Genomic DNA, 20,310 nt, shown 5'->3' with positions numbered 1-20,310 from the left:
GGGACGGGCGGCTTGATGGTGCCGATAGGGAGAAACTGTTTCCACTGACGGGGGTCAGTAACCAGAGGACTGGGATTTAAAGATAGTTAAGGAAAGACAGACTTGCATTTAAACAGCGCTTTTCCTGACCAGCGGATGTCTGAAACCACTTTCAAGCCAACTAAGCACTTTTTGAAATTAAAACAGAAAATACTGGAGAAACTCAGCAGGTTTCGCTTTCCACGGAAGTTGTCAGACCTGCTGAGTTCTACCTGCATTTAATGTTTTTATTTCAGATTTCCAGTATTTTGGTTTTATTGAAGTACTTTCTGAAGGAGAGTCATTGTTTTCATGCAGGGAACACGGCAGCCAATCGCTGCTCAACAAACACACAAAGCGAGAGACTTTACAATACGCAGATCTTATAATCTTGGTTGAAGGATAAACAGTGACCAGGACACATATCTACATCCTGCTGTCTTCAGCAAACTTCAATCTGCAAGTTATGATGATGGTTCTGGCCAGTTTCGAACGAGTTAACTCTTCACATCTTTGGTAAACATGATAACCACTGCCCTGCAGAAACAGGGGACAGGAGAAAAGCTCAATGGGCCTCACTAAAATGTTAAGTGGTGACATCATGCAGCAAAACTTTGAGTCTTTATTTTGAAGAAATGGAATTCGGCTGCTCTCTTTGGGAATGCTGGGAGACAGACTGATCCAATAATGTCATCATCAAAGGGCACAGATCAACAAGGGGCCCATAGTATCGATATCAGATTTCCACAAAGAGCTTTCGACTTAATCTCAATTTCTTTGTCTCTTTCCATAACTATGATTTATTTTCCTCTTTCAACTCATTGTCCAATTCCCTTTTGAAAACTCTGAGTTAAGAGAAACAATATTGAAAGAGGTGCAGGAGCTGCTGCCGTGTCCATGCTCAATGTGTGAAAATTAACAAAGATTCCCTGACTCATTGAGATGAAGGGTTGGACTCGGAATTCTTTTACAATTATTCAAATTTTAAAAATAGTTGATTTCAAATCGAATTTTCAGAAAACAAATGTTTATTCTGACCAATCATCTCCTCATTTTTCTCAGTCGATACCTTTTACCAGCATTTCATTGAGCAAACACGCACAGTCACCACAGGGGCAAAAAACACATCATTTGAAACATTGAAATAGTGAAACACTGAAATAATGAAGTTAATAGTGGAGATGATTTCTGTATGTTACAAAGTGCAGAATGATCTGATTAACTGGCGGAGCTGGTTCGAGTTTCCCAATGACCTGTCCCTGCTCCTTTGCTTCTGTTCTATTTCGATGATAATACCAGTGAAGGGAATTAGGAGCGTCCATAGGTAACGTGGTAGTGTGGCCGAGCGGTCTAAGGCGCTTGATTAAGGCTTCAGTCTCTCTGGAGGCGTGGGTTCGAACCCCACCACTGCCAAGCGGTCAGATGATCTACCTTTTGTGATCTGCAGCAGCCCCTTTCAAACCAACAGGTCAACAGATACCACTTCACACCAGTGGAGTGTGCGGTGTTTTATTTTGATCGGAAGAACGAGGAGAGGCAATATAAATATGAATTGCTGTAGGGAAAAGGCGGGGTGCGGAATTACAGTAGTTGAGTTGCTCTTCCAGAGTGTCGACATGCTGAATGACCGTCAGATGTAGCCGTCTATGAATTTATACAAACATTATTAATACAAATCTGGGGCTTGGATTTGTGACTGAGTGTTTAAGGCGGCATGTTTTGAATGCATTGGGATCTCCACAGGTATGCTGGAATCCTGCCAATTACGCTTCTTATCATTCCTGAATTTTACAGTGTACCTGCACAATTAATTGTCCGAATAAGTTGAATAAAACCATCTAAAACCTCCAGCGTTCTCGAATGTCTATTCGCCTGCAAACATTCACAAAAGTTGCAGCGAGAAATGGAACAAAAACGGAAACAGGTTGGTGTCAGGCTTGATTTCTGGGTGTTTGTCTCTCCTAAGAGACATTCCCTTGCTCTTTGTCACTCTCGGTCTATATGTCTGTGTTTGTTCCTCTGTGTGTGTCATTGTGGTTCAGTTCTCCAAGGGCATGAACATCTTTTTCCCATCACAAACTTTATTCACATTGGTTGTGCAGTTTCATATCAAATTGTCACAGAGAAAAATATCAAGATGGACGATGCATGAGGAGTTTGCAATATTTGTAAGGAGGTGCAGCTAAAAAGTGGAAAATTCAGCGAGAAGTTTTGTTCTCATTTAACACGAGATTTGGAACCAGATCTGGGAGGTATTTGTGTCGGTGTAAACAGTAAAACCTCCCTTATTTCCGCTATATTTTGTCTTGCACAAACATCTCTCTGGTTAGGGTTTTGTAACCTATCGCAGCCCTTCTCTCATTCCCTATCTTCACCTCTATATTTGTTCCCGACCTGTTGCACGGGTGACATTTCCAGCTCTGAGGCAGATCTCCAGCTCTCACTCCACTGATTCTGGCAGAGATGAGCGTCTTCTGTTTTTCATCAAGAAACAACCCAGACTCATTGTAACACTTTTCACGAGGTCAGTAAATCTTCATTCCCTGACTGGGAATTAAACCTGGACCACAGCAGTGAAAGCGCTGAATCCTGACCACTAGGCCACCAAGAAAGCTGCTCAGAAACCTCACCACGTGGCTTATCTATGCTACCTGGGCCTTTTAGTTTTGTTTCAGACCTCTTTCACCAGAGACACGTTTCATAAGAACAGAAGAACATTATAAATAGGAGCAGGAGTCGTCCATTCGGCCCCTCAAGCCTGCCCTGCTGTTCAATATTATCATGGCTACTCTGCCCCAGGCCTCAACTCCTCTTTCCTGCCAGCTCCTCATAGCCCTCAATCCCCAATATTTCAAAAATCTATCTACCTCCTCTTTAAATACTCTGTGAGCTACCCTCCACAACTCTCTTGGTTACAGAATTCCAAACATTCAGTACCCTCTGGAAGAAGAAATTCCTTCGCATCTCAGTTTTAAATGAGTGGCCCCTTATTCTGTAACTATGTCCCCTAGTTGTAGGTTCCCCCATGAGTGGAAACATCTTCTCAACATCCACCCTGTCAACCCCCTCAGAATCTTGCACGTTTCAATAAGATCACCCCTCAGTATTCTAAACTCTATTGAATAAAGGCTTCACCTGCTTCACAGTTCTTGATTAGTCGACCCGTTCATCCCAGGAATCAGCCTAGTGAATCTCTTTTGAACTGCCGGCAATGGCAATATATGCTTCCCTAAATATGGGGAACAAAACTGTACACACGACTCCAGGTGCGACCTCACCAACACTCTGTACAGCTGTAACAAGACTTCCCGATTTTTAAACTCCGACCACGAGCAAAACAGGCCAAAATTCCATTTGCCTTCTTAATTACTTGCTGCACCTACATGCCATTTTTGTGTTTCATGCATAGGAACACCCAGATCCCTCTGTGCTGCACTTTTTTGGAGTCTCCCTCCATTAAAATAATATTCTGCCTTTTGATTCTTCCTAACAATGTGTATGATCTCAAACTTTCCTACATTAAACTCCATCTGCCAACTTTCGCCCACTCACTCAACTTATCTATAACCCTTTGAAGATTCCTCAGGTGCTCATCACAACTTGACCTCCCACCTATTTTGTATCGTCAGAAAATTTGGATACATTACACTCTGTCCCCTCCTCCGTGTCATTAATATAGATAGTAAATAATTGAGTCCCTGGGTCTGATCCTTGTGGCACTCCACTACTTACGGCTTTCCAATCTGAAAATTCCCGGCTCTCTGCCTTCTATGTGTTAAATTGGGCTCTTTACATTGCAGGGTTTGTGTAGGGTAATAGGGATCACGTTCTCTCACACACAGAAAGTTTCCCCGCTACATTGCAGGGTTTGTGTAGGGTAATAGGGATCACAGTCTCTCACACACGGAAAGTTTCCCCGCTCGAAAAGGGGTAGAAGCATTAACAGAATTAAGTGTGATGAAAGGTTGCATCTTTCGCGTTTGTTGTTAAATAGTAACTGGATGCATCATCTCAAAACCATGTGACATTTATACCTCTCCAGGTTTCGAATGATATTCTGAAAAATGCATGGCTTGGAAGAAAAAGAGAAAGATGGGGACGGATTTGCTGTAAGGCCGTTCGCACATGTGTGAGGTGTTGAATGAGCTGCTGATGTGTTGTGTCATCTGATGATTCTAATGTTAGATCAATTTCTCTGCCGCATGGCTAAGGTTTTCAGCCAAATTGTACTTCCACAAAACAAGGTTCAGAAGTGCAATAAGACAGCACAGTTTGACATTCTAGGTCGTTCTGCAAGGAGCTGCGTGTTGTTTTTGTCGTCTAGTGATTCTCACATTTGCTTTACCCGCCGAAGATTTCCTGAATCGAAACTCATTGAAGAACAGTAGAACTGGCAACATTTGTGGGAAATGTTCTTACCGCCATTGACAACCCGGATCTGAGTGACACTGAATGTTGATAGGAGAAAAATATTAACAGCTTCGCCTCTGAACCACCAAACTTTACAGTTAACAGCCGAACGCGCTGACCAATTGTGCTACAGAGACTGATGCAACTTTCTGTGTTCTTTGTACAGGTACAGCCAAGTCTCTTTGAACATCAGCACAACTTTCTCACCTCTTCAAACATGTTCTGCTTTGTCGTTTTTTTAAAACTATTTTTACGACCAAGTGAGTAACTTCAGAATTTGCTACATTTTTCTCCGTCTGTCATCTTGTTAGCCAATCACCTCTTATATATTATAAAAACAGAAAATTCTGGCAAAACTCAGCAGGTCTGACATAATCTGTGGAGAGGGAATCCGAGTTAACGTTTCGAGTCCGTATGACTCTCCTACAGAAGTGAAAAGAAATAGAAAGTGATAGACTTTATGCTATTCAAGCGGGGCGGGGAGGGGGCGGGGAGGGGGGCGGTGTGAGGAGGGTAGAGCAGGCGAGATTGGATAGAAGGTCAGTGATAGGTGGGGGCTGAGGAGAGATTGACAAAGATGTCATGGACACAAGACAAAGGGAGTGTTAATGGTAGTGGTCAGGGCTGAAGAAGGTGCGGATAGTGGCATAAAAGTCAGGAAGCAGAATGTGTTAATAGAAGAACAAGGGTCAGCACTTTGTGAAAGAGCAACATGGAACAAGTAACAGATGGCTCTATTTTGGGCTGGGGTGGGGGGAAGTGCGGTGGTTGGGAAAAAAGGATAGAAAAGGGGATAAAAGGGGGGATAAAATAATGAATAAACTAATAAAAATAAGTAAATAAAAATAAAAATACATTTTTATAGCGAGATTTTAATAAGGGTGAAATTAGAGGAGAGAGTTCGCGGTCTGAAGCTATTGAAATCAACGTTAAGTCTGGAAGGCTGTAAAGTGCCTAATCGGAAGATGTGTTGTTCCTCCAGTTGGCGTTGAGCTTCACTGGAACATTGCAGCAGGCCAAGGACGGACATGTGGACTTGAGAGCAGGGTGGAGTGCTGAAATGGCAAGCGACAGGAAGGTCTGGGTCATACTTGCAGACAGACCGAAGGTGTTCCACAAAGTGGTCACCCAGTCTGTGTTTTGTCTCTCCAATGTAGAGGAGACCGCATTGGGAACAGCGAATGCACTGGACCAAATTAAAGGGGGTGCAAGTGAAGCACTGCTTCACCTGAAAGAAGCGTTTCGGCCCTTGGAAAGTGAGGAGGAAGGCCCCTAAAGGGCCAACTGTCAGCTGTTCTTTCACAGAGTGCTGAACCTTGTTCTGCTATTCACACATTCTGCTTTCTTGCCTTTATGCCACAATCAGTATCTTTTTTCGCCCTTACCGCTATCATTAACACTCCCTTTGTCTTGTGTCCCTCACTCCTTTGTCAACCCTTCCTGAGCCCCCATCTATCGCTGACCTTCCCACCTGCTCCACTCAACCCCTCGTACAACAGTACAAATGCCATAACATTTATGCTTCTCTGAAGAGTCACAAGGACTCGAGACATTGACTCTGTTTCTCTCTCCACAGATGCTGTCAGATGGTGGGTTTTTGCAGCATTTTCTGTTTTTAATACAGATTTCCAGCATCCACAGTATTTTAACTTATTAAATTGCTTCTTCGACATTGGTCTGCAGTCTCTCAGCTTTCCACATAATTTTGCCATTTCAGCTGAAGGTTACCCATAGGTTCCAGAAAGGATTGAACTCGCGCCCCTTGACTTACAAGGCAAGTGCTGTAACCACTGAGCTATGGAGCCACCTATTAACTTAAGCTAACGGAAAATCGACCATATTCAGTAAAACGAGGTGGAGGCTGAAATTCCAGGTGGATGACATTTGATAGACCTGGAAATGTCTGAGAGGGAGAACAGGAAATTAAAAGATGCGACATGAAAGCGGCAGAATTTGATGTGTGTCAGTTACTTTCAGTGATGAATTTCTGCCGCGTGTCGCCTTGTCAGTTTCACAGGAGCCGCAGGGATGAGGTTGGTGACACCTGGTTAAAATGAGGAATGAGAACCGTAGTCAGCAGGATTCAAACCTACAGCGGGAGGGACCAATGGATTTGAAATCCATCACCTTAAACATTCAGCCACGACTAACAACAGCTTTCGAGCTCAAATGTGTTCTTGTCCAATCAGAAATGGCTGCAAAATAAGTCACTCGGCCCGTCGTGCCTGTGCTGGATCTCTGGAAGAACAACTCAACCAATTCCACACACCTGCCTTCCCCCCACAACAATTTATATTTGTGTTGACTCTCCGCGTTTTTCCAAACAAAATAAAGTTCACAACCCGCCCTATAGTAATCTAGAATCTCCTCTTATTCTCTGAAAGGGAATTCCTAAAGTTCCCCAAAGTGGCAATGTGACTTAAACTGTGGCAGCGCTGGGATTCAGATCCACCCCTCGAGGGACTGGAAGAAACCCAAGTCCAAATCTTCATGTTACTTGGTCGGGAAAACTTTGTTAATTAAGGGAAACTGTGCATGGATTCTGCAGAAACTCCTTCTTCAAATGTGAATTAGACAGTTACTTGAAATAGAGAAAAATTAGTCTTATGGAGAGAGAGAATTATATTGAGACGAATTGGTTCCTCTTTAAAAAAGAAGCTGGCACAGAAGAGATGATCTAATGGCCATCCAACCTGCTGTACCATTTGATGATGACATTGTTGATCAGTCTGTCTCCAGCATTCCTAATGAGAACAGCCGAATTCCATTTCTTCAAAACAAAGACCCAAAAATGCTATTGCGGAACTGCATTGTAGTCAGATGCACTTATCAGTGGAGTTTCTGTAGTGTAGTGGTTATCCCGTTCGCCTTACACGCGAAAGGTCCTCGGTTCGAAACCGGGCAGAAACTTTACCGCAACTTTCACATTTAAGTAACAGGAAAAGCTGCGTTGCTCCTTCTTGTTGTTGAATGTTAGCTTAATGCAGTGTCTCACAGCCGTATTGCACTTGCTTTTCGCCTTATCTGTTGGAACTCGCCGGGTAACAGGAGAGTTGGCGATATCTGTCTTTTTTTGTTGTTTAATGATCCAATGACAATCCGGGACTGTGAGACAATGAATGCTGCTCCAGCTAACAGCAATCGCTGTTGTCATTGGCTGAAGAAGTCGGTTGTGTTCTAGAGAAACGTGTCATTTTGTCGGAGAAAAGTGTCTCTGTTGAAAGAGGTTTGAAATGAAAATAAAAGGCACAGAAAGCATGGATAAGCCGGGCTGTAAAGCTGCAAATCTGGGGGTCTAGTGGTTAGGGTTCGGCGCTTATAAATGTCATGAGAATGATTAATATAAATATGCATTACTTCTTGATTGAAAACTGAAAACGCATATCAGTTCCACCTGAATCAGTGGAGTGAGAGCTGGAGTATTGCATCAGCGCCGGAAATGTCACCCGTGCAACAGGTAGCGAACAAATTCAGAGGTGAAGATAAGGAATGAGAGAAGGGCATGGCAGGCTGCAGATCACTGACTATAGAGACGGTGGTTCACGGCTAAATATAGCGGTAATAGGGGAGATTTCACTGTTTACACCGACACAAACCTCTCCCAGGTCTGGTTCCGAATCTTGTGCCAAATGACAAAAAAATTCTCACTGAATTTACTCAGTCCCATGACGTCAGAAGAGCTGAACACAAGTGAAGAAGGTGGATTTTGCTGGAATGGGGTGAAGATGATGGAATGACTGTGAAGGCAGCAGCAGTGGGGATGGAAATGAAACAATTATAGAAAGTTACTTTGAAACGGTAGTTGTAATTGGTTGATCAAGAGTGATATTTTTGCCAGTTTGAACAGCAGGAAGATAAATCTGTCCCATTCCCACCCACATTTTTCACTATCATCCCTTTCGTCAGTTTCTGTCTCAGGCCTTGTAACCTATCACAGTCCTTCCCTTTTGTCCTTTCACTCCCCTCCCCCCGCCTCTGGACTTGTTTTCCACCTGTTACATCTGTGACTTTTCCAACTCTGATGAAAGATTATCCAGCTGGAAGATTAACTCTCTTTCTCACTCCACAGACGCTGCCAAACCTGGTTTCATTTAATCAGGAATTTCTGTTCATTGTGACAGTACACACAGTAGTAAGGAAAATGATTTCCTTGACCGGGAATTGCCAGTGAAAGCACCAAATCCTCAGCACTGAACAGTCACAACTTCCAGTGAAGCAGAGGGCAATTTTAACGCAGAAACAACCAAATCGATTTTTCACAAAGTGGGACGGAGAAAGACTCAGTTTGAGCGGTGATACTGCTGGAGAAATGGAGAGCTGGGGATCACCCATGGAAGCTGCAAGGTTTTCAGGAAAAATGGCGCCTAGCGTGGGGCTCAAATACATGGCCCCGGAATTTAGAGTTTCATGTTCTATCGATTGAGCTAACCGGACCAGCATTTTAAGCCGTTCATATTCCAAAATACAGGGATAGAAATCCTAATTTCCAGTTGGTGTCTCAGCTTGTTCTGAGTTTAACTCATGTGAATAAAGCTTGTGATGATAAAAATGTGTTCATCCCCTTGGGGAACTGAAGCACATTGACACAAACACAGGATCACGGATAGACATTTACACTGAGAGTGACAGAGACCGAAGGAGAGGCAAACACCAAGAAAGCAAGGGCGACACCAACTTGACCAATTATTGTTCCTTTCCAGACTCCAAATTGAGTAAATGTTTGCAGATGAACAGAAATGAAAAAACGCGGAAGGGAAGCAGGTAAAGCACACGGGAGTGTTTGGAAGGTTTTTATTCAATTTAACCAATAACTAACCCTGGAGGCATCTAAAGGAAGATGTGCAGTCAGCCAGACTCAAACCTGCTTCAGGAGACCCCAATGGATTTCAAGCCCATCACTTTAAACACTTGGCCCCGACTACAGGCCTTATGGTGATTTTAATGTTGTTCATATAACATCCCAGAACTGTTCTAGTAGTGATAGGGAGCATTCGGCTCCACATCTTCCCGGTCACCCTGCAATTTACACTGACACTCCTTGTTCTTCCTACCAAAATGAAGATCTTAAAAGGACGCCGACTTCGAGCCGATTCTGAGATGATGTGACTGAAAGGGCAACACACACAGGAGACTGGAGCCTAAACCCAACCCCCTGAGACCGCTCGGCCATGCTATCTCCACTCAATGCACACTAACCATTGCCTTGAGTGGTGTTTGCACTGAATTACAACATAACCAACATAACCAAGATAGTCCATTTTACCCCCCGAGCCCCTCATAGTATCATAGTTTCAGGTCAAAAGTTACCCCACAGATAGAGGCCATTCAGCCCGTGTCATAGCAACATAGGGATCAGGAACAGGAGCAGGAATAGGCCATTCAGCCCTTTGAGTCTGTTCTGCTATTCAATAAGGTCATGACTGATCTGGTTGTGGGCTCAACTCCAATTTCCTGTCAGCCCACCATAACCCTTGACTCCCTTGTCTATCAAAAATCTGTCTAAGTCTGCCTTGAATAAATTCAATGACTCAGCCTCCAATGCTTTCTGGGAAAAATAATTCTACAGACTAACAACCCCCCGAGAGAGAAAAAAAACTTCTCATCTCCGTCTGAAAAGGGAGACCTCTTACTCTTCTGGAAACTAACTCGCCTGGTCCCACTCCCTCGCCTTTTCCCCGGAGACCTGGATTTTCTGTCCAATCCTCTTTTGAAATCCACGATTGAATCTGCCTCCCCCACACTCTCAGGTAGTGCATTCCAGATCCTAACCACTCGCTGTGTCACAGAGAAACCCCTTTAGAATTATTGGCTTCGGGACAATCAGAATATTTGGTAACAGACAAAACACTGAAAGTTTCAAAGGGAGACGGCAACTGTTGTAGGAGAGCTGGTTCCGGTAACATGGATGTGTCTGCAGTGGGTGGGATCAGGCAGTTTCCATGTATCCACAATGAATGACCCAAATTTAATTTTGGGAGAATGAAACTGACAGAGAACAATTGTCATTCTGGTAGCAGCAATCTGAAGCTTTAACTCACTGACCCCCTGCTTTAAGGGATCTCTAAGAGTCAACTTTCATCAGTCTCTGTTACACAATTGATCAGTGCACTCAGCTGAGAACTGAAAAACATCGGTGGTTTGAGGCCACCCAGGGGCGAATCCGTCGTCGTTTTCTCCCCATCAACATTCATTCCCACACAGGTCTGGCTGGCTCTGTGGATCTGAAACTACAGGAAAATATCGCCCAACGTTGCAAGCTCGACTTTTACCCACTGAGTTCCCGCATCAATCTTCATATCTGAACATTCATTTCAAAGAATATTCTGAATATTCATTTTAAAGAAAATAAACCATCATGTACCTCCATCTAGCCAAATAGAAATCGATGAAGTTATTGGATCAAACAAACGCATCAAGTTTTCTCTCTTCCTCAGCTCCACAGTGAGTGAGACAGGGAAATGCAGCAATTATCCAGCCCAACACTCTCCAATCAGCCGCTGCCAGAAGAAACATTTTTTTAAAACTGTTATTATTTTGCTGAATTTTATTATGAGAAAGAGTGAAGAATCAGGGAGGTGGTGGCTTAGTGGTATTGTCACTGGGCTAGTAATCCAGAGACACAGGGTAATTCTTTGGGGGCCAGGGTTGGAATCCCACCTGGAATTGAAAGTCTAATGGTGACCATGGAACGATTGTCATAAGAACTCATCTGGTTCACTAATGTCCTTTAGGGAATCAAGAATGACACCAACCTGGTTCTGTGTTTGTTTTATTTTCCAGTGCTAGTTTCATGACTGTTTTCGTGAATGAACGGAAATATGAAAACTCTCGAATGTTTGTTTGGAGTAGATTCAATTTAACTGATAATTAACTCTGTAGACAGCGAGTTAAAACCAGGGAAAATGGGAAGCGGAAAACCCCAATGGATTTGGACTCCAACGCCTTAACCACTCGGCCACGATGACTGGTCCTCTGCACAGTTTAATATTGTTGGTATAAAATCATAAATGCCTACAGCAGAAAAGGAGTAAATTCGGCCCATCGTGTCCGTGTCGGCTCTCTGGAAGAGCAATTCAACTAATTTCATAATCCCACCTTTTTCCCACAGCAATTTATATCGATCCTGTCCCTCCTCGTCCTTCCTGTAAAAATGAAACACCGCATACATACCCCTGAAGAAAATTTGTGCTGGCACGTGTTCGACCTGCTGTTCAAACGGCTCATGTACAACTTACAATTTCCTAAACCCACCAACCTCATCACTGCGGCTCCTGTGAAACTGACAACGGAACACACGGCAGACATTCATCACTGAAAGTAACTGACACACGTCAAATTCTAAACGCTTCCATGCTGCAGCTGTTTCTGCTTCTATCCCTGCCTCGCCTCCAGCTCCCTGTGCCCGTTAAACTCCCAGGTCAATTAATTGCTTGATGCAGGCAAAGTCAGTTCACGAACCCAATTTTTCCTTGGAAAGCAGGGACAAGGAATGTAAGACACGAGGCTTTGAGTTGGGATGGGTTGACAGGAGCTCATTTTCCTGATTGTCCGAGGTACTGATTGCAATAATGTGCACAGTGTCAATTATCCACAGCCAGACTCTCCTTCCAATCTTTTGCACCTTGTTAAGCTTTGAAACTGTTAATATTTTCACACTGGATTTCAATGTGAAGAAAGCGGAGCTGGGAGGAGTTTATGTTGTTCAGTCGATGTACTGCAAGAAGGTACACAACAGGCTCATGATAAAAGTGCCTATTTTGAAAGGGATGCTCCATCTCCATATCATTATGGTTATCCAGAAGCCCTGTAAAAGGTGCAAGAAAGATTTACTGGAGTGATGCCAGAACTGAAAAGTTATAACATTCAAGAACGATTGAACAGGTTAAACAGGTTTTCTCTGGAAAGCAGGGTGAGGGATGACTTGATCGAAGCTGTTAATATTAGAAAAGTGTTTGGAAGATGTTTCCACTTGCGGATAGACAAGAATCAATATAACTTAGTCACCAATAAATCCAACGTCCATTTCAGAAGCAAAATCTTTGACCAGAGATAAAGGCTGAAAATGATAGAAATACTCGGAATATCTGGGAATTTCGGTGGATTGAGAGTCAGAGTTACGTTTTCAGGTCTGTGCACTGACTCAGTACAACCCTGCTGAAAAGTCACACACCTGAGAGGAAAAATATGTCCCTCTCCGCTGACGTTACCAGTCCTGTTTCGAATTCCAAAATGTCATGTTTTTATTTCAGATTTACAGCATCGTTTTTCTCTTTTCCTTGGATGAAAATGTAGAACACAATTCCAGAAGAATTTGAGATCCAAGTCTGAGCTGCACACTCCTGGGTAAAGTCAAACGTTGAAAACATTATTCACCAGCTGAATGTGGAAATGATTCACTTGATCATCTGATGAGTTGACACAGCAGCAGTCACATCTGATGGAGAAAATTCTGGTAGTTCTTGTGTGCAAAGTTTGGTCACCAGTCACCAGAGGCTTTAAAAGTTCAAAAGATTTAAGCCGCAATAGGCACATTCTTACTGGCAAGACGCAGTTTAAATGTTGAGTGTGTGGAAAGAAAAATAATTTCTTTGCCTCACCTGCAAAGAATCCAGTGAATTGACATCTAGCTGTAAGGGTTTGTTCTGTTGTTAATTGCACCCAGGACAGAAGTGTGGTAGAGGCATGTGCACTTTGTTATCTCAATTGATATAATAATTTAATATGTTGACCCTAAATCTCCAGTCATTATCGGATCATTAAACAGTATCGGCTTCTAATGGCGGAGCTGTCACCCAGCATTCACAGCGGGAAAGAATATGCCTGATACAGAGTCCGGCGTTCGGCGCATGCAAATTGCGTATTGTTATTGTACATGCGCATTGTTGTCTCCTACCTGCGCATGCGTGGTTCTGTCTTGTGACCAGAGCAGCAGAGAGCGGTAAGCAAATGGCGAGGGCAGCAGAGTAACAGAGTTAGTGGGTGGGCGGGAGGAATGGAGCCAGCGGAGTGGGCAGGGAGGTTTCATAAACACTTGGTGCAGGCCGCAGAGCCTTAATCAGAAACTATCGGCCCCATGTTTGCAGTGAACAGACCGGAAATGGCTGGGTCTCTCCCTCTGCTCGGCCCGGGGGAGCGGCTGTGTAGCAGGGCGCATGCGCTGTTATCCTGGTCCAGGTAGCAGGAAGAGCGAATGTTGTGCATTTCTATCCTGAACTCTCAGGGATGGATTTTGGAAACTCCTTTTACAGGGGGTTAGAAGGGGAGAATTTACACACAGCAAACTCAAACCAAGAGGAATTTTTTTGTCTCTTGCAATTTCTATCCTGCACTGACAGTGATGGATTTTTTTTATAATCTCCTTTTTACAGGATGTAAAATGGGAAGGATTTACAGATCGGAAACTCAAACCAAACATCACATCAAGATCTAACAGTCACTCCATTCATCAGGATCTGAATATTATCGGCCTCTGACTGAGCATTGAGTTCCAGCTCACTCAATCACTCACTGTGCAATTTTTTTTTCCTCACACCCCCCACCTGCAGATCTTGCCTCAAATCTTAAATCTGTGTCTGTAATCCTTTTATGATCAACTAATGTGAACATCTTTATCTACCTTATCTCAACCTATCATAAACTTATACACCTCCATAAAATCTCCCCTCAACCTACTTTGCTCCAAGGAGAACAACACCAGTTTCTCCAAACTAACCTTACAACTAAAATCCCTCATCCCTCGACCCATTCTGGTAAATCTCCTCTGCCCCCTCTCAAGGACCCTCACATCCTTCATAAAGTAAGGTGATCACTGGTTTGCACAGACCCAGATGTTCTGTGCCCGTGTGTGTGACACCATCACACATTGACAATTACATGGTGACACCATCACACATCGACAATTACACGGCGACATCACCCCGCTCCCTGGGTATTTCCTCAGCTGGAAGATTTTTCTCTGATTCCAGTGCTTCTGATATCTTTCCAGCTGCAGGATCAAGCAGGAAATTTTAAATTTAAAAACTGTATTGTTTCAGAGTTGAGTATTTTTGACTATTCATCTGCAGTTGAGAGCTTTTAGTGCTGTGCTCTGTTATCTGTTTCATGGCTTCATGGCTCTGGGGCTGGTGTTGTTCCTTTACTGTGGATCCGAATCCATGTCCATCCATTGCTCTTTTTCATCCTCTGCCCTCCCTGATCACCTCTCTGCCATTTTCTAACTTTCTCTGTCACTAATTACGAGTGTACTTTAACTATGTTTAGGATTTTACTGTTCCTTCTGCCAACTGTGTCTAAATGAGGTTTCCACTGCTGCGTGCCCTGGCCATGTGCTGCTGGCTTACTAGCTTTATCTTCCCACAGTAACTTTCAGGAATTGTTTTTCCTGCGCTACAGTCCATTTCTCTTCCACTTTAGCGCCTGTGTTGACCATCAGATTCTGCCCGCCCTGAAATGGTAATTCATTAATTCTATTGTGTAATGGAACGTACCAAGGTGTTTCACAGGAGTGTTAGAAAGCAACATTTGACACTGAGCCACATGAAGAGGTATCAGGGCAGATGGATAAAAGTTTACTGAAAGAGGAAGGTTTTATGGATTACCTTAAAGGAGGAAAGTGAGGTGGAGAGGTTTAGGGAGGAAGTCCCAGAGGTTTTGGCCTTGGCAGCTGTTGGGGGAGACACGAAAAGTGGAGCAGTTAAAATCAGGAATGCTGAGCAGGTCGGAATTAGAAAAGTGTAGATATCTCGGAGGGTTGTGAGGCTGGAGGAGATTACAGAGATAGGGAGGGAGAGACCATGAAGGGATTTGAAAACGAGGATGAGAAATTTAAAATTAAGGTTCTCCTTAACCCAGAGGCTTTGTAAGTTGGTGGATACAGGGGTGATGGGTGAACAAGACTTGGTGCAAGTAAGCAGAGTTTTGTATTACAGGGAGGTTGAATGTGGGAGGCCGGCCGGGAGTCTCTTAGGATAGTTATGTCTAGAGGGAACAAAGGAATGGATGACAGATTGAGCAATTACATACAGGGCTATGCGGATAGTGTGGGAAAAAGACTTTGATCGGATTGAATGGCAGGCTCGACGGGCTGAAGGGCCTACTCCTGCTCCTATGTCCCTATGAATGTCTGGTTCAGCCTCACACAGTTGTCAGGGAGAGGGATGGAGCCGGTGGTCAGGGAGTGGAGTTTGTAGCGGGGACTGAAGACAATGGCTTCAGACTTCCCAATATTGAAATGGAGGAAATTTCTGTTGATCCAGACAAGTCAGGATGATGTGTGACTAGGAAGGGATCTTGGAGATGATGGTGTTCACATACACCTGCGACCCTGTTCCTTTAGGTGGTGGAGGTTGAGGTTTCTGGAGACTTTGTCAAAGTTCTTGTTATGTTGTAGGTATCGCTTGACACCCTGCCTCTCCCACTTCTATCTCCCTCTCCTCCCTTGTAGGCCAGAGACTGGGTGGCAGGTTCCCTTCCCTGAAGTACATTAGTGAACCAGTTGAGTTTTTATGACAATCCAGCAGTTTTCATGGTCACTTTTTTCTCGTGCCGGCCCCACAAATTCCCAGATTCATTCAGCTCAATTTCACAACCTGCCTTTGTGTTATTGTGGGTTCTCTCTCACTCCCTTTTTTCTGTTTTAAATCAATTTCACGGGGTATTAGAAGGGGAGGATTTGCAGTCAGGAAACTGAAACCAAACATCACATCAGGATCTATCGAAACCTAAATATCATCGGATTTTGAACATGGAAGGAAAAGGCACTGTTCACAATAGGGAGATACCGTGGAAATGTGGGGATTGTGGGAAGGGATTCAGATACCCGTCTAAGCTGGAAACTCATCACCGCACTCACACTGGGGAGAGGCCATTCATCTGCTCCCAGTGTGGGAAGGGATTCAGTCAGTCATCCAACCTGAAGACCCACCAGCGAGTTCACACTGATAAGAGGCCTTTTAAATGTTCAGACTGTGGGAAGTGCTGGAAAGGGTCTGAGGAACTGATGCGTCATCAGCGTGTTCACACTGACGACCGACCGTTCAGGTGCTCTCACTGTGGGACTGGATTCAGATGTTCATCTCATCTCCCAGGACACCAGCGAACTCACTCAGGGGAGAGGCCGTTCACCTGCTCTGAGTGTGGGAAGGGATCCACTACCTCATCCAGCCTGCTGAGACACCAGCGAGTTCACACTGATGAGAGGCCCTTTCAATGTCCAGACTGCGGGAAATGCTATAAAAGCTCTGGGGCGCTGATGTGTCATCAACGCATTCACACTGACGAGAAACCGTTCTTGTGCTCTCACTGTGGGACTGGGTTCAGGTGGTCATCTCAACTCACTGTACACCAGCGAGTTCACACTAGGGAGAGACCGTTCACCTGCTCTGAGAGTGGGAAGGGATTCACTCAGTCATCCAGCCTGCTGACACACCAGCGGGTTCACACTGGGGAGAGGCCGTTCATCTGCTCCGAGTGTGGGAAGGGATTCACTAAGTCATCCAGCCTGCTGACACACCAGCGATTTCACACTGGGAAGAGGCCGTTCGTCTGCTCCGAGTGTGGAAAGGGATTCACTCAGTCATCCAATCTGCTGACACACCAGCGAGTTCACACTGGGGAGAGGCCGTTCAACTGTTCCGGGTGTGGGAAGGGATTCACTTGCTTATACCATTTACAGAGACACCAGCGAGTTCACAAGTAACTACACTGAATGGATGTTGTTGTGAAATCACATCCAGGACTGAACCATGTTCATTGGAGTCTCTTTCTGCTGATGTTAATAAACTCCAGGTCAGTTATAGGGAGTAATATCCTGGATAAAAGTCAAATAAATCAGCTTTGTGTTAAACTCAGCGTGTATCAAGTGTTTTTAATATCTCAGACACAAGTTAGTTCCTTTTGAAGGGCTCTTCCTCACCCCCGTCTCCTCCATCCTCACCTCCAACAACAAGTGGGAGGAGCTCATGGGGCAGAAAATTATGCTGGGTGGGCGAGCGTCCCGACGTCATCGCGCAGTCCCGCAATATGTCACCAACAAATAAGAAGCCTGTAAGGCCACTAAGAAGTTATTTAAATTCAAATTTACGCTGCCCATCGAACCTAATGGTTGGCGGGCGGGCGAAAAGGCCAAGCGGCCTTTACCTTTTTCAGGAAACCTCATCCACGGGCGGGACGAGGTTACCTGAAGCAAATCAAATTTTACACTTGAATTAAAAGCATGAAACAAAAACAGAAAATGTTGGAAAAACTTAGTAGGTCCAAGAGCGTCTCTGGAGAGACAAACAGAGTTTTGCTTCTTTGCAAAAGTATTTTGCAGTATTTTGCTTTATCGTATTTAATTCACTGCCACTTCTCTTCCAGGAATGCCGACCATGAAGAAGTACGGCTCTGCAGTATTTTGCTTTTATCTTATTAATTAAAAACATCTCCCTGCTCATGTGACAGAGTGACATGAGGGGACATGTTTTATAGCATGTATAAAATCTTTAATATCTCTTTTTTCAAGTCATTCCATCTCCCTGAGACAGCTCTCTGCCTCAGGGAGATTATGTAGCTCGCTCTCGCGTGCATGTACAAAGGTCACAGTCGCCCAGCTTGCACTCCTCCCCCCGCCCGCACAGGCAGCGCTGAGCACTGCTGCTCACGTTTCATGCAGCGCAGGCCTTAATTGGCCCCCAGCATGAAATTGCCTTCTGGGCCTGATTGCAGGCAGCGGTCAGCTTCCCGACTGCCCCACTCGCCCCCGCCGAGCCTGCACGCCAAGGGCAAAATTCTACCCATGGAGCTTTCTTGTCACTGAGATTGAGACAATCCGATCAGCTGCCTCTGCTGCTTCCCTCCCTTCCACTCGCCCACCGGGACAAACTGCCTTTAAAATTCCCCCTTGTCTGATCCCTGAACTCACATCTTTCTCCAGTTTCTCTCCCATCTCCCTCATGCCATCTCACTGCTCATCTTGTCCAAGAGACCCACTTTCTGCTGCACTCTCACTGAACTACTGATCACCCAACTTCTCCATGTCAGCTGATATTATTCAGTTTTGTCTCTCTCTCCCCTGGTACTGTATCAAAGTGCTTATCCCACACCCAATACTGGATGAGCAGAAATTTCCTCAATTAAAAATTGGGAAGACCAAAGCCATTGTCTTCAATCACTACTACAAATTCCATCCTGTAACTACTGAGACCATCCCTATGAGTTATCATAGGGATACATTGTCCGATGTTTATCAAGCCAGGAATCTTTCTTCCTAAACAAGGGAGAGAGAGAGAGAGAGAGCTATTCTTGTAATGTTCAATACATTTCTGAAGATTTCATAAGGTTAATTAGACAGTTATTTCTCACAGATCTCCCCACCTTGAGAAGGGAATATCCTTACTGACTTCTCACAACTGATTTCTGACTAACCTCACTATTTCTAAGCTCCGAGCTTCTTTTCCTAATTTCTTGATGACAAACCTTAGATAACGTACTAAAGCTACTAGAATGATCAGAATCAGCAACACAAACCGTTGAGCTGCCACCAAGAGTAAATGTCAAAACTTTACCACTAAAATGTGATAACTATCGACTTATATTCATTCTCCCCATCTGCCGATCATCCCACACAATTCTAAATTATTGACATGTTGTAATTACATCTGGTTCAAACAAAAGTTCATGCACAGACTTTAAAGATTCTCCAGCCCTGTTCACCTACACCCATTTCGTGGATATTTTCTAAATCCAGATTCTATTTCCTTCTTCATATTAATTTGACTCACTTTGACATGTTCAATATGGTTAATTCTCTCCTGAATGTTTGAGAGACAATTTTTATCTGGAATAGGTCTTACTGTATTGATAATTTAAAACGTTGTTTCATTCTAATGGCCACAATAATCACTCATGTTCTGTTTTTTTTATTCATTCATGGGATATGGGCTTCGCTGGCTGGGCCAGCATTTATTGCCCACCCGTGGTTGCCCTTGAGAAAGTGGTGGTGAGCTGCCTTCTTGAACCACTGCAGTCCATATGGTGTAGGTACACACACAGTGCTGTTAGGAAGGGAGTTCCAGGATTTTGACCCAACCACAGTGAAGAAATGTTTCCAAATCAGGATGGTGAGCGACTTGGAGGGGAATTTCCAGGTGGTGGTGTTCCCATCTATCTGCTGCCCTTATCCTTCTAGATGGTAGTGATCATGGGTTTGGATGGTGCTGTCGAAGGAGCCTTGGTGAATTCTTGCAGTGCTCGTCATCAAACCCCATCTCCTCTCATCCATTTTCCACCACTTGGCCCGTAGCCCTGTAAGATGTGGTGTTTCAAGTGTTCATCTAAATACTTTTTAAATGTTGTGAGGGTTCCTGCCTCTACCACTCCCTCAGGCACTGAGTCCCACATTTCACCTGGGCCTGGGGATTTATCCACTTTTAAGGCCGCCATTAGAGACTGAGTCTCAGTTAATCATTGTCTGAATCTGGGGATGGGAGGGGGAGATTCTGTTAGCAAATGGATTGAAAAATAACAAAGACCAAGTTCCAGCTCGTACCATTCGCACCTTATGATAACATAGTTATGGGATAATCTTGAGGATGGATAGAGTTGTATTAGAAGCATTTCAGGGAAGGTTCACTCAGTTGATTTCTGGGATGAAAGCGTTGTCTTTCTTTTAAAATTCATTCTCGGGATGTAAGCTTTGCTGGCAGGTTCCAGATAGCCCACACGCTCTGGGTGAAAAGAAAATCCTCAAATCCCCTCGAAACCTTCTGCCCCTTACCTTAAATCTATACCCCCTGAGTATTGACCCCTCCACTAAAGAGAAAAAATTCTTCCTATCCACCCTATCTATGCCCCTCATAATTTTGTGCACCTCTATCAGGTCCCCCCTCAGCCTTCTCTGCTCTG

General features: G+C 44.2%; 2 non-coding genes and 1 pseudogene across 2 annotated transcripts; 2 read left to right on the top strand and 1 right to left on the bottom strand.

The window, feature by feature from the left end:
• The window catches only part of LOC144698002 (uncharacterized), a 131,125-nt pseudogene that overhangs the window by 35,010 nt on the left and 75,805 nt on the right, over positions 1-20,310 (bottom strand).
• Positions 1,350-1,431, top strand: trnal-aag (transfer RNA leucine (anticodon AAG)). Its single transcript is given in 2 exon segments — positions 1,350-1,387; positions 1,397-1,431. It is a non-coding gene; the product is annotated as a tRNA-Leu (tRNA).
• Positions 7,266-7,338, top strand: trnav-uac (transfer RNA valine (anticodon UAC)). Its single transcript has one exon. It is a non-coding gene; the product is annotated as a tRNA-Val (tRNA).

The sequence above is a fragment of the Cetorhinus maximus genome, chromosome 23, assembly GCF_964194155.1.
Source record: "Cetorhinus maximus chromosome 23, sCetMax3.hap1.1, whole genome shotgun sequence".
In the NCBI taxonomy this organism is placed as follows: domain Eukaryota; kingdom Metazoa; phylum Chordata; class Chondrichthyes; order Lamniformes; family Cetorhinidae; genus Cetorhinus; species Cetorhinus maximus.
Note: the sequence above shows the minus strand (reverse complement) of the source record. Positions and strands in the feature narration are given on the sequence as shown.